The 13,272-nt window shown below is 44.7% G+C and overlaps 2 non-coding genes across 2 annotated transcripts; both read left to right on the top strand.

The window, feature by feature from the left end:
- Nucleotides 1-524: 524 nt before the first annotated feature.
- trnar-ucu (transfer RNA arginine (anticodon UCU)) lies at nt 525-615 on the top strand. Its single transcript is given in 2 exon segments — nt 525-561; nt 580-615. It is a non-coding gene; the product is annotated as a tRNA-Arg (tRNA).
- Nucleotides 616-11,926: 11,311 nt separating this feature from the next.
- trnat-cgu (transfer RNA threonine (anticodon CGU)) lies at nt 11,927-11,998 on the top strand. Its single transcript has one exon. It is a non-coding gene; the product is annotated as a tRNA-Thr (tRNA).
- The last annotated feature ends 1,274 nt before the right edge of the window (nt 11,999-13,272 follow it).

Below are 13,272 nucleotides of genomic sequence, written 5' to 3'. Positions count from 1 at the left end.
GTCTAAAATCAGGGGACCAAGTCTCAGAATAAGGAGTAGGCCATTTAAAACTGAGATAGGGTTGAATTTCTACACTCAGACGGTGGTGAATCATTGGAATTCTCTACCCCAGAGAGCTGTGGCAGTTCAATCATTGAGCATGTTCAAGACAGAAATTGTTAGAAATCTTGATACTCATGACATCAAGGGATATGGGGATAGCACGGGAAAGGGGCGTTGAGGTAGATGATCAGCCATGATCGAATTGAATGGCAGAACAGGCTCGACGGGCTGATTGGCCTACTCCTATGTTCCTCTGTTCCTAAGAGAGTTGGCGCCAGCGCGCAGCCCTGCTTTACCCCACTGCTGATCTTGAAAGTGTCTGATGTTGCTCCATTGTAACTGATGGAACTGTGCATGTTCTCGTGGAAAGAAGAGATGATGCCCAAGAGTTCAGGAGGGCAGCCGAGTTTCCATCGCAGTTTGAAGAGTCCGTCTCTGCTGACAAGATCAAAGGCCTTGGTGATGTCTTTCAAAATGTGTGCAGCTCTGTGGCGCAATGGATAGCGGGTTGGACTTCTAAATAATGATAAAGAAGGCATTCAAAGGTTGTGGGTTCAAATCCCACCAGAGTCAGATTTTGGACCAGAGACAGAAGAGCACGACGGAACAGAGAGTTAACAAGTGTGTCAAAAGCACCGACTCAGAGACAGAGCGAGAGAGAGAGGAGCACGGCAGGAGCGGAGCAGGGGTAAAAAAAATCAAGGAGTGACATCACAATGGAGAGTGAGAGCAGGGAAACAGAGAGCTGCTGGGGTGAGTTTACAGGATTTGGTTCTTGCTTCGGAGCAGTGGAAGGAGCTGTTTGGTGAGGATCTGGTAAGCTGTGACATCACAGGCAAGCAGGTAGTTGATTGGTTTGGAAAAAGCTGCATTTTTGATGAGTATCTGGTAAGTGATTAAGGTCCATTTTAGTCCTATTGTTTAAAATAGTAAACAAACTAGTAGTAAGCTTAATAAAATATACAATAAAATAAACAATTGAATAAAATAATTAAGTAGTTAATTGAAACACGTTAAGGATGACAGGACAGGTGATGTGTCACAGCTGCAGCATGTGGGAGCTCCTGGATGCCAGAGTGATCCAGGGCAAACACATCTGTAGTAAGTGTTTGCGGCTCAAAGAGTGAGAAAAAAGGAATGTAGTGGTCGTAGGAGACAGTATAGTAAGGTGGATTGACTCTGTTCTCTGCAGCAAAGAGCAAGAGTCCAGACGGCTGTGTTGCCTGCCGGTGCCAGGATTCAGGACGTCTGCTCAGGGCTGGAGAGAAACATACAATGGGAGGGAGAGGATCCAGTCGTCGTGGTCCATGTCGGTACCAATGACATAGGCAGGACAAGGTTAGAGGTTCTGCAAAGTCAGTATGAGGAACTAGGCAGCAAATTAAGTAGCAGAACCTCAAAGTTAATCATCTCTGGATTATTACCTGAGCCTTGTGCAAATTGGCATAGGACAAATAAGATTAGAAAAATTAATTCGTGGCTCAAAGACTGGTGTGGTAGCAGTGGGTTCTGGTTCGTGGGGCATTGGCACCAGTACTGGGGAAAGTGGTGGCTGTACCGTTGGGACGGTCTACACCTGAACCGTGCTGGTGCCGTTGTTCTCGTGAGCCACATAACGAGGGAAGTAGAGACAGTTTTAAACTGAATAGTGGGGGCAAGGGATCAAATTTGGGAAGATATGGTGAATCAAGGAGGAGAGACAAGGCAAGAGAGAAAGGTATAAATATGGGAAATGATAAACAGACTGTGACAGGAAGGGACAGAATGTACAAATCTGAGAGTAAATCGACAGATAAGGCTAGAGGTGACAAAAATAATAAAAGGACAAAACTAAATGCTCTGTATCTGAATGCATGGAGCATTCGAAACAAAACAGATGAACTGAGAGCACAAATAGAATAAATAAGTACGATCTGATAGTCATTACAGAGACCTGGCTGCAGGGCGACATCGATTGGGATGTGAATATTGGAGGTTACATGGCATTTACGAAGGACAGGAAGCTAGAAAAAGGTGGTGGGGTAACTCTGTTAATTAATGATGGTATTAGCGCAATAGGGAGGGATGACCTAAGTTCAGGAGATCACAATGTAGAAGCAGTTTGAGTTGAGATGAGAAATAATACAGGCAAGAAGTCACTTGTGGGAGTGGTGTACAGGCCACCTAACATTAACCACACTGCAGGATGGGGTATAAAAAAAGAAATAATGGCAGCTTGTCAGAAAGGTACAGCAATAATTATGGGGGATTTTGATCTCCATATAGGCTGGAAAATTCTGATGGGCAGAGGTAGCCTAGATGAGTAGTCCATAGAAAGTTTTTGGGATAATTTCTTGGAAAAATAAGTTCTGGAGCCAACCTAAGAGCAGGCTATACTAGACCTGGCATTGTGCAATGAGATAGGATTAATTAATGACCTCATAGTTAAGGTGCCCCTAGGTAGTAGCGATCATAATATGATTGAATTTTACATTCAGTTTGAGGGAGAGGAGAGTGGGTCCCAGACTAGTATTTTAAACTTAAATAAGGGCAATTATAAGGGCATGAAAGCAGAGCTAGCTAAAGTGAACTGGCAAATTAGGTTAAGGGATAGGTCAATAGAGATGCAGTGGCAGACATTTAAGGAAAATTTCAGAATACACAGAATAGATACATTACAACGAGAAAGAAAAATTCCAAAGGTGGGACTCACCATCCATGTTTAATGAAAACAGTTAAAGATACTATCAAACTTAAAGAAAAAGCCTATAATTGTGCAAAGATGGGAGGCAGGTCAGAAGATTGGACAGAATATAAAAAACAGCAAAGAATGACTAAAAGATTGATAAGGAAGGTAACATTAGAGTACGAGAGAAAGCTAGCAAGAAATATAAAAACAACTAGTAAGAGTTTGGATAGATATTTTAAAAAGAAAAGAGTTAACAAAGTGAGTGTTGGTCCTATGGAAAGTGTGTCTGGGGAATTAATAATGGATAATTAAGAGATGACAGATGAATTGAACAGATACTTTGGATTGGTCTTCACTATTGAGGATACAAATAACATCCCAGTATTAGCTGTAAATCAGGAAATGGAAGGGAGGGAGGAACTCAAGAAAATTACAATCACCAGGGAAGTGGTACTAAACAAATTGTTGGAGCTGCGGGCTGACAAGTCGCCAGGTCCTGAAGTGGCTAGTGAGATAGTTGATGCGCTGGTTTTAATTTTCCAAAATTCCCTCGCTTCGGGAAGGTTCTGTTAGATTGGAAAGTAGCGAATGTAATTCATTTATTCAAAAAGGGAGGGAGACAGAAAGCAGGAAACGACAGGCCGGTTAGCTTAACATCTGTCTTAGGGAAAATGTTAGGAGCGATTACTGAAGATGTTATAGCAGGGCATTTAGAAAAAATAAAGGTAATCAGGCAGAGTCAACATGGTTTTGTGAAAGGGAAATCATGTTTAACCAATTTTTTGGAGTTCTTTGAGGGGGTTACATGTGCTGTGGATAAAGGGGAACCGGTGGATGTATTGTACTTCGATTTCCAGAAGGATAAGGTGACATATCAAAGGTTATTGCAGAAAATAAAAGCTCATGGTGTCAGGGGTAACATATTGGCATGGATAGAAGATTGGCTAGCGAACAGGAAACAGAGAGTCAGCATAAATGGGTAATTTTCTGGTTGGCAAGAAGTAACGAGTGGTCCACAGGGATCTGTGCTGGGGCCTCAACATTCTACAATTCTCGAAATGACTTAGATGAAGGGACCAAAAGTATGGTTGCTAAATTTGCTGATGACAAAGATAGGTCGGAAAGTAGGTTGTGAAGAGGACATAAGGGGGCTACAAACGGATATAGATAGGTTAAGTGACTGGGCAAAGACCTGGCAAATGGAGTATAATGTGGGAAAGTGGGAAATTGTCCACTTTGGCAGGAAGAATAAAAAAGCATATTATCTAAATGGTGAGAGATTGCAGAGATCTGAGTTGCAGGGGATCTGGGTGTCCTAGTGCACGAATCGCAAAAGGTTAGTCTGCAGGTACAGCACGTAATTAGGAAAGCTAATAGAATGTTATCATTTCTCGCCAGGGGAATTGAATACAATAGTAGGGAGGTTATGCTTCAGCTATATAGGGCATTGGTGAGAACTCTTCTGCAATACTGAGTACAGTACTGGTCTCCTTATTTATGGAAGGATGTAAATACATTGGAGGTAGTACAGAGAAGGTTTACTAGACTAATACATGGAATGGGTGGGCTGTCTTACGAGGAAAGATTGGACAGGCTGGGTTCGTATCCACTAGAGGTTAGAAGAGAAAGAGGCGACATGATTGAAACATACAAGATCCTGAGGGGTTTTGACAGGGTGGATGTGGAAAGGATGTTTCCCCTTGTGGGAGAATCTAGAGCTAGGGGTCACTGTTTAAAAATAAGGGGCACCCATTTAAGACAGAGATGAGGAGCAATTTTCCCCCTCAGAGGGTCGTGAGTCTTTGGAATTTTCTTCCTCAAAAGGCGGTGGAAGCAGAGTCTTTGAATATTTTTAAGGGAGAGATGGATAGATTCTTTATCTGCAAGGGGGCGAAAGGTTATCGGAGGTAGATGGAAATGTGGAGTAATCAGTTCAGCCATGAGCTTATTGAATGGTGAAGCAGGCTCGAAGGGACGAGTGGCCCACTCCTGCTCCTAATTCGTATGTTCATATGTAAAGACAATGTAGAGTGGTCTGTACTGTTCACAGTACTTCTCCTGTAACTGCCGAAGTGAGACAATCATGTCGACTGTCGATCTACCAGCTCTGAAGCTGCACTGAGACTCAGGATAGATGTGTGATGCCAGGGTCTGCAATCTGGTCAGAGCAATGCGAGCAAAGACCTTCCCCACAATACTTAGCAAGGAGATGCCTCGCTAATTGCTGCAGTCACTGCGATTCCCCCTTACTGTTGTCCAAGGTGACAATGTTTGCATCACGCATGTTTTGAGGTGCAGATCTTTCCTTCCAACAGAGACACAGAAGATCATGGAGATGCTGCAGTAGAACCGCTTTTCCACTCTTGATGATTCCAGGTGGAATACCATCATTTCCCGGGGCTTTACCACTGGCAAGATGGTCAATGGCTTTGTTGAGCTCCACTATGGTGGGGTCACTCTCCAGCTCCTCCATGACAGGGAAGTCTGGAATGGCACTGAGAGCCACTTCAATGACAATATTCTCCGTTATGTAGAGTTTAAGGTAATGCTCCACTCACCTTTCCATCTGCTTGTTAACAGATGATTCCACTTTGACACCGCACTGAGACCTTGAGCATTGTTGTCTGAAAGAGCCTGATCGAGGATGTTGAGGAACTCCTGGGTCCTTTCTGGATCAGTGGGTCGTCAAGTGTTGATCTGAGGACGACGTTCTTCTTGGATGGATGAAGCTTCCTTGGCTGAAGCCTGACCTTGTTACACACCAGGGAGTGGTCAGTGTCACAGTCAGCGCTGTGATAGCTGTGAGTGATGAGGACACTGCTGAGGGTGGTATGTCTGGTGATGATAAGGTCTAGCTGGTGCCAGTGGCGTGATGTCGGATGTCTCCAGGACACCTTGTGGCACAGCTTGACCTGGAAGTAGCTGTTCATCACACAGAATCCATGGTGACAGCATAGCTCCAGCAACCTCTGTCCATTTTCATTCATCTTGCCAATCCCCTGGTGCTCTATGCACATTGGCAAAGCTGTGTAGTCAGTACCCAAGCTTGTGTTGAAGTCTCCTAGAAGGTACAGTCCCTCAGTGCTGGGAATTCTACTGATAGCAGTGTCAAGTGTCACATAGAATTGATCCTTGACATCTGGGGTGGAGGTGAGTGTCGGGACATAGATGCACATGGGATTAACTGGGCCCACGCTTGTTGACAAGTGAAGAGTAAGAAGTCTCTCTGAGCCTACTGTGGGTGGTTCACTCATCTCAAGTGGCGTGTTGTTTACTGTGAAAACCACTCCATGCTCACGAGTTGCCTCTTGGGCTTTCCCCTGCCAGAAGAAGGTGTAGTGTTTCTCTTTGAGGGATCCACTTTGAACGAGTCTAGTTTCTTGCAGCACAGCAATGTGCACATTGAGCCTTGTGAGTTCCTTGTCAATCACAGCTGTCTTGTGTGTGTCATCAACCTGCAGAAGGGTGTCAGTAAGGCTAGGACACATGGTCCTTACATTCCAGCTTGTGATGTGAAGGACTGGTGTCTTCTTTGTTGAGCTTGTTTTTCTTGGTGCATTGATTATCGATCCGCCTGTTGAGAGATGACTCTCTAAGCTCCAAGCACCCATTGAAGCAAGCAGGTCGTGGCAGGACAGCACCTAACTGATTGGCGGCTGCCCAGCTTGGAGTGGGTGGTAGCTATCCAATGAGATGCGATGATCTCTTCAACTGTCAGAAGTAACCCCTGGTGCTCATACTCTGCACCAATTGAGTGAGAGCTTATAATCGGGAACCGTTTCTTCCCGTGTTGTGCTAATGTTTAAGCACAAATAGTGTCCTCTACACGGCACATTAGTACTGAACACAAAATGGCTCCTTTTGTCATGTGTTAATTATAAAATGGCTTTCTTGACCTTGTTAGTTATTACAATGGATACATTATAAAAATGGTCAAATTAAACTGAGATCGAACTACCCAAGCGTACCTGCATCCTCCAGTCCTCTGGCAACATTCCCATATTTAAGGAGGATTGAAAGATTGTGGTTCGAGTCTCTGATATTTCCACCCTTACTTCCCTCAGCAACGCAGGATGCAGCCCATTCAAACTGGGTGACTTTTCTACTGTGAGAGCTGCCAACCTTGTAATTGTCTCCTCTTTATCTATTTTCATCCTGTCCAATTTCTTCACTTCCTCCTCCTTTACTGTGACATTTGCAGCATCCGCTTATTTTGTGATACTTAATTAGTGCCTCAGCCACACCCTCTGTCTCCACAGGATCTCCTAATTGACCCACCCTTTCATTGACTGTCCATATGTTGGTAAAAGCCTTCAGTATTCCCAGTTATGTGACCTGCTAATCTTTTCTCATACATTCTCTTGCTGATCTCATTTCCTTTTTCAGCTCTCCTCTGTACTTTCTGTATCTGCTTGTTTCTCTACTGCATATGAATCCTCACATGATTTCGATATGAATGATTTTTGAACTATTTTGTTGAAGGATTGAGTTTTGTAAATTTCTCCCTAGCTCCCCTCATGGTCAGGCAGAAAGTTTAACTGCTGTGTTTTCAAACAGCAACAGCTTTGTTTGAAAAGCTATTGGGACAGGATTCCGGGTTTTAATCCAGTCACAAATCTGGTTCTGATGTCTTGTGGCTCCAGCTGTCACATGACTTGTCAGAGGATGACCTCATAATTGACCCAGTCATGGAGCTGTGGGTTGATGTTTAAATTGTTGCAAAATAATTTTCCAGAAGGACAATCAAAATGAATCGATATATAAAAGGTAGATTTTGTGAATTTGTGCTCCCAGTGGAAATTCCTGCAGAGTCTGCTGGTTTTCATATCCCCAATTCCCCACAGGAAGCTCTGTGTCGGAATCTGTATTCATTATATCAATATTATACAGAATCATTTCATGGGAGACCCCAGTGTGAATTGTAAACAGGTGGTTCAGTTTTAACTTTCAAATTAACACAGAAGCAAAATACTGCAGATGCTGGAAATCTGAAATAAAAACAGAAAATGCTGGAAATACTCAGCAGGTCTGGCAGCATCTGTGGAGAGAGAAACAGAGTTAACGTTTGTGGTCTGTGACCTTTCATCAGAACTGGGCTGAAATTGTCTGAGGGCCAAGTGGCCTCTTTCTGTGCCTTAAACTTTCTATGAGTCTAAGATTCTATGAGATTCTGGAATCAATTTCAGGGTCGATGACATTGCACTCTGTAAGGATAGGAAGATGGAGATTATTAAGTACAGTGCAAGAATATAGATGCTTTTACATTATTTTAATCAAAATTGATTTAAATTTTGTGTTCACGAATCCTATCTTTTGATCACAATGACACTGATAACAATGGAAAAAGCAAGACTTGCATTTCACGACCACAGGACATTGCAAAGCCTTCTATAGCCAATGAAGGACTTTCCAAGTGTAGTCACTGTAGTCCTGAAGGAAACATGGTGGCCAATGTGCGCGCAGCAAGCTCCCAGAAACAACAATGTGATAAAAACGAGTTTTGAAGTGATGTTGATTCAGGGTTAAACAATGACCAGCATCCCAGAAATAATTCCCCTTCTATTCTCTGAAATAGTGCCATGGTACCTTTAACATCCACGTGAGAGGGCAGAGGGATCCTCAGTTTTCTGTCTCACCTGAAAAACAGCATTTCTGATAGTGCAGCACTGCCTTAGTACTGTACTGGAGTGTCAGCCATTTTTAAAGGGCTGTTAGTCCTACTGGAAAATATTTAAAGGAAGATTAAATGAAATGAAATAAATACATTGCTTTTGCCTCTCTCCCATCCCCCCAATAACAGTTAAATTAATTATTTGCCCTTCCCTCCCAAAACCTACCTTTACCATCTGACCTTCCACCCAAAACTGAACAAACTGTAAACTATAACCCTTCCCACCATCCCCTACACCCATGACATTAATTTGACACCGTCCCCCCACCCCCACACTGAGAAACTTACCTTCTCCCCCCTCCCCACCAGTGTTGCACCTCATTTGCCCGGATGGTGCTCCGAAGGCACGGCAGTGCCGGCCACTGGGCTGAAGATCTCTGCGGAACATCAGGAAGTGATGGGATAATAATTAATGCAGGTTTGTGGTCCCGTTGCCGAGCGGTGGAGGTCCCCCACAAGGCCTCGCCGTCGCCGGCAATATCGAGCCAGGCCCTGCCGGCGTTGAGGTCCGTGGCGGGTCTCATCCGGGGCCATCTTCAGGCGGCCCCCACCCCACCCCCACCACAGATCTCGACGTCGAAGGCTCTATGGAATCCAGCCCATTGTTTCTGTCAATCTCAACTCCACAAGGATTTGCCTGTTAATTGTAGAAAAATTAAAGCTCTATAACCTTTTGATAAAAGGGTTCAAATCCATTTCCAAACAAATGATAGTTCTCATTGTATCTGGAACATGTTTTCTTACATACAAACATACCAATTAGGAGCAGGAGTAGACCACTAGGCCCCTCGAGCCTGCTCCACCATTCAATAAGATCATGGCTGATCTGATTGCAACCTCAACTCCACATTCCCACCTGCCCCTGATAACCTTTCACCCCCTTGTTTATCAAGAATCTATCTACCTCTGTCTTAAAATATTTCAGAATTTCTGTCGTCCAGCAACTCTCACTTTATTTCCTGGATTTCACCTAAAAAATGTATTTCCACACTTTGGATATCCTGTACTTCATTAATGTTTTTGCTCTCTGGGGATTTCCCTTTAATTATATTCAGCGCTGGTATTTTACTGCCACACACTGACTGAAAGTGTCCCATCTTTCTGCAGGAAAAACACTCAGCTTCTTTGGCGAGGCAGTTTTCCCACTTGTGTCTCTCTCGGCCACACCTACTGCAATTGGTTGCAGCTACCACTAGATGCTCTTCCCGTCTTTCTTGTCTTTTACCACTAATTTTTCTTTTGTTTTCTTAACAAATTCAATTGAGTCTGCAACTCTCGAGATCAGACTCTCCCTGTCCCCTCGAACAACGGATTGGTTAAACTTTCTAACCTCTGTTTGTCTGCTCAATTGAAACTCTTTCGTTAATGTGAGATCAGCCCTGGACTGTAGATGATCTGAAAGGGTGTTGTCTAATACCCCGAACACAATCCTGTCTCCATTCAGCTCTTCTCTTATGTTGCCGTATTCACAAACTTCCGTGAGATTGTACAAGTCATTGATAAATGAATGAATACTCTCCCCTTTCTGTTTTGTACGCTTATTAAATTCAAAGTGATTCCTGACAATGCAGCAGCCAGCCGACGTCATCAGAGCGCTCCAAGCTGCGCACATGCACAAACAGTCTCCTGCACTCTGAGATGCTGCGCATGCTCAGCCTACATCTTCCACGATGAAGTGGTGCATGCGCGGGAAAACTCTCTCCCCCCTTTCAGCCACTCACTCCAGGCCGCTCGCTACTCGCTCCTCGCTACCCTGCTCCCCCGCCCTCCGGCCGCTTGCTACCCCCGCACTGCCGTCTCTCCGTTCACTCACGCCCCGCTTCCCCCCCACGTCCCTCCGGACACTAGCTCGAAGCCATGCTGCTTCCCTCCTCTCGGCCTCTCGCTCCAACATTCGATCATTCTTCACCGCACCACACGATAAAGCAAGGCGAGCCTCGAGAGGTGATGGGGCAATGTTGGAGCGAGTGGCCGAGAGGAGGGAAGCGGCAGAGCCCATGGCCTGGAGTGTGAGCGGCCAGAGAGCAGGATGGGGGTGGTGGTGGGTGAAGCGGGGAGTGAGCAGTCAGAGAGTGGGATGGGGGGAAGTGGGGAATGATCGTCCGGAGAATGGGATGGCACTGTTTAGAGGGGATTTGAGGAAAAAATTTTTCAATTCGAGGGTGGTTGGAATCTGGAACACACTGCCTGAAGGAGTGGTAGAGGCAGGAACCCACACAACATTTAAGAAGTATCTAGATGAGCACTCAAAACGCCACAGAATACAAGGCTACGGCCACGTGCTGGAAAATGGAATTAGAATAGACAGGTACTTGATGGCCGGCACGGACATGATGGCCGAAGGGCCTGTTTCTGTGCTGTATAACTCTATGACTCTATGAAACCTCACTGAATTACAGAGGGTGTGCAGCACTGTCAGAGGTGCTGTCCTTCTGATGAGACTTCAAACAGCGCAACGTTCTCCGAGTATCAACCAAAACATGTCCATTGTGTAGATATGTGCCATATTTGCTTATGAAACGACAGTCACTGCTCCGAAAATAATTCACTTTAGGTGAATTAAGATGACTTGGTACTATATAACTGGCGAATGCACAAGAAGGAGCGGGGGACTGTTGGGGGTGGGACGGAGGCGGCGATGGCAACCTTTGAGGGGATTTTTGGGTCGAAGTTGTTTTCTGTGACAAATTGAGTAGCTCCATCTTTAATCCTGACAGCTGCCTGAATGTCACAGACAGTGACGTTTCAGTGGAAGAGGCTGCATTTGCGCATGTGCTAGTACAGCGTCACTTGGTGGTTGCGTTGTCAGCAAATGCAGCGTTTTAACTTTGGCTCCACGATGACATTTTTTTCCTCAATTAAAATAGGTCTTCAGTGCCTTAATAACTTCTTCACATGTTGCCTTCTGTTCTAAATGAGGATGTTGCCTGCACACTCCCTTCATGGCAGACAATAGTGTGCTGACCTGCTCCATGTCTGGCTCCTGCACGCGGCCCGATGCAGTACGATACCTTGCAAACCTCTGGAACCAACTCGGCCACTCGTCGGCTTGGTTCAGTGCAGTGACCTTTTCAAAGGTACAGGCAAAGAATTCTCCATCTTCGCTTTGGTTTACTGTGGCCCCCATATAATATTCTGATATCTGTCAAGGCATAGTACAGAATTTATAAGAATCTGACGGTTAAAATAACCTGAGTTTACTCTGCACATCTTTCATTGAAGGTTTCATCTACAACTCTCCATGAGGTGCCGTACAGATTATATTACATCACTTCCTGTGATGATGCACATAGTCTATTTATATAATCTGCCCAGTAACAACCCAATGTCCACTCTTATATTATTGCACAGATGTGAGAAAAGCTGAGGATGGGAATGGAACGTCTGAATGCAGATTTCATGATGCTGATGATGTAGATGAGGCTGATCTGTTCCCCATTCCACAATCCCTCTTTATTTCTGTGCATGTTTCTCGATGCTGTTTCAACCAAATTGAAAAAGAATCACAAATCCTCCTCTGGAGCCTCAAGTGTTCATTAACAAGAGGCATGGTGGCCAAGTGGCAAAGCGTCAGTCTCGTAAACTGAAGATCACGGGTTCAATCCCCGTTCGTGCCTTTTGATTAGTTTCTCACTTTAAATATGATGTTTCCACAAAAGATGTGCGTTGCATTTGTTTCGGCCATCTGGAAATCGGTGTCATGTTGTACTTTGTCCTGGACACGGGGAAGAACGTGAGGAGTCGCCACATGGTTCCTCGAGCCTTCTCTGCCATTGATAGAGTGAAAATATCTGAGGTCCAAGCACTGAACCTTATTACTGTGTATATGCCGGATATTGAACAGAGCTATTCTTTTAATCCCACATTCGGCACTCCTGACCTTTCCCCCATTGCCCTGTTATATTTTCCATGTCAGGTATATATCCAATTCCATTTAGCGTTACCATTGAATCTGCTTCCACTGACCTTTCAGGATTGCATTCCAGACCAGAACAACACACTGCTGAAAAAACAATCTCCTCATCACAACTCGAATTCTTTTGTCAATTACTTTAAATGTGTTTCCTCTGGTTACTGACCCTTCTGTCACTGGCAACACTTTCTCCTTCTTCACTCTTTCAAACCTCTTCAGGAGTTGCATTTCCTGCTGCCTTTGCTGATATAACAAGGCTGAGCACACATCACTAAAAGGAATATGATTGGCTTTGAATCACATTTATCCTTCCTGTCAATCTGATGTGGACCTTGTATTTTCCCGGAACCAAACAACCTGAGCAACAAGTGTGGGTTCCAGTGATTCCCACCGCTCTGAGAGAGAGAGGATGTGATAATGAGCCAGATAGAAGAAAGGAGTGAGATAGAGAGTAAAATAGCCCTGGTCTGTTTCTACTAACCCCCGGCCCCCTACTTAAAATGGCATCATTTTCTCCTGCCTCTCCACATTCTAATCCATTGATTAATGCAATCCTTTCATCTGGAACATAGAACATAGAACAGTACAGCACAGTACAGGCTCGTCGGCCCACGATGTTGTGCCGAACCTTTAACCTACTCGAAGATCAAACTACCTACATACCCTTCATTCTACTATCATCCATGTACCTATCCAAGAGTCGCTTAAATGGCCCTAATGTATCTGCTTCTACTACCACCGCTGGCAGTGCATTCCACGCACTCACCGCTCTCTGTGTAAAGAACCTACCTCTGACATCTCCCCGAAACCTTCCTCCATCACCTTAAAATTATGCCCCCTGGTGATAGCCCTTTCCGCCCTGGGAAAAAGTCTCTGGCTATCCACTCTATTTATGCCTCTCATCATCTTGTACCCCTCTATCAAGTCACCTGTCATCCTTCTTCGTTCCAATGAGAAAAGCCCTAGCACCCTTAACCT

This window comes from Heterodontus francisci, unplaced genomic scaffold, assembly GCF_036365525.1.
Source record: "Heterodontus francisci isolate sHetFra1 unplaced genomic scaffold, sHetFra1.hap1 HAP1_SCAFFOLD_102, whole genome shotgun sequence".
NCBI classification, from domain to species: domain Eukaryota; kingdom Metazoa; phylum Chordata; class Chondrichthyes; order Heterodontiformes; family Heterodontidae; genus Heterodontus; species Heterodontus francisci.
This window is presented reverse-complemented; position numbering and strand designations above follow the sequence as displayed.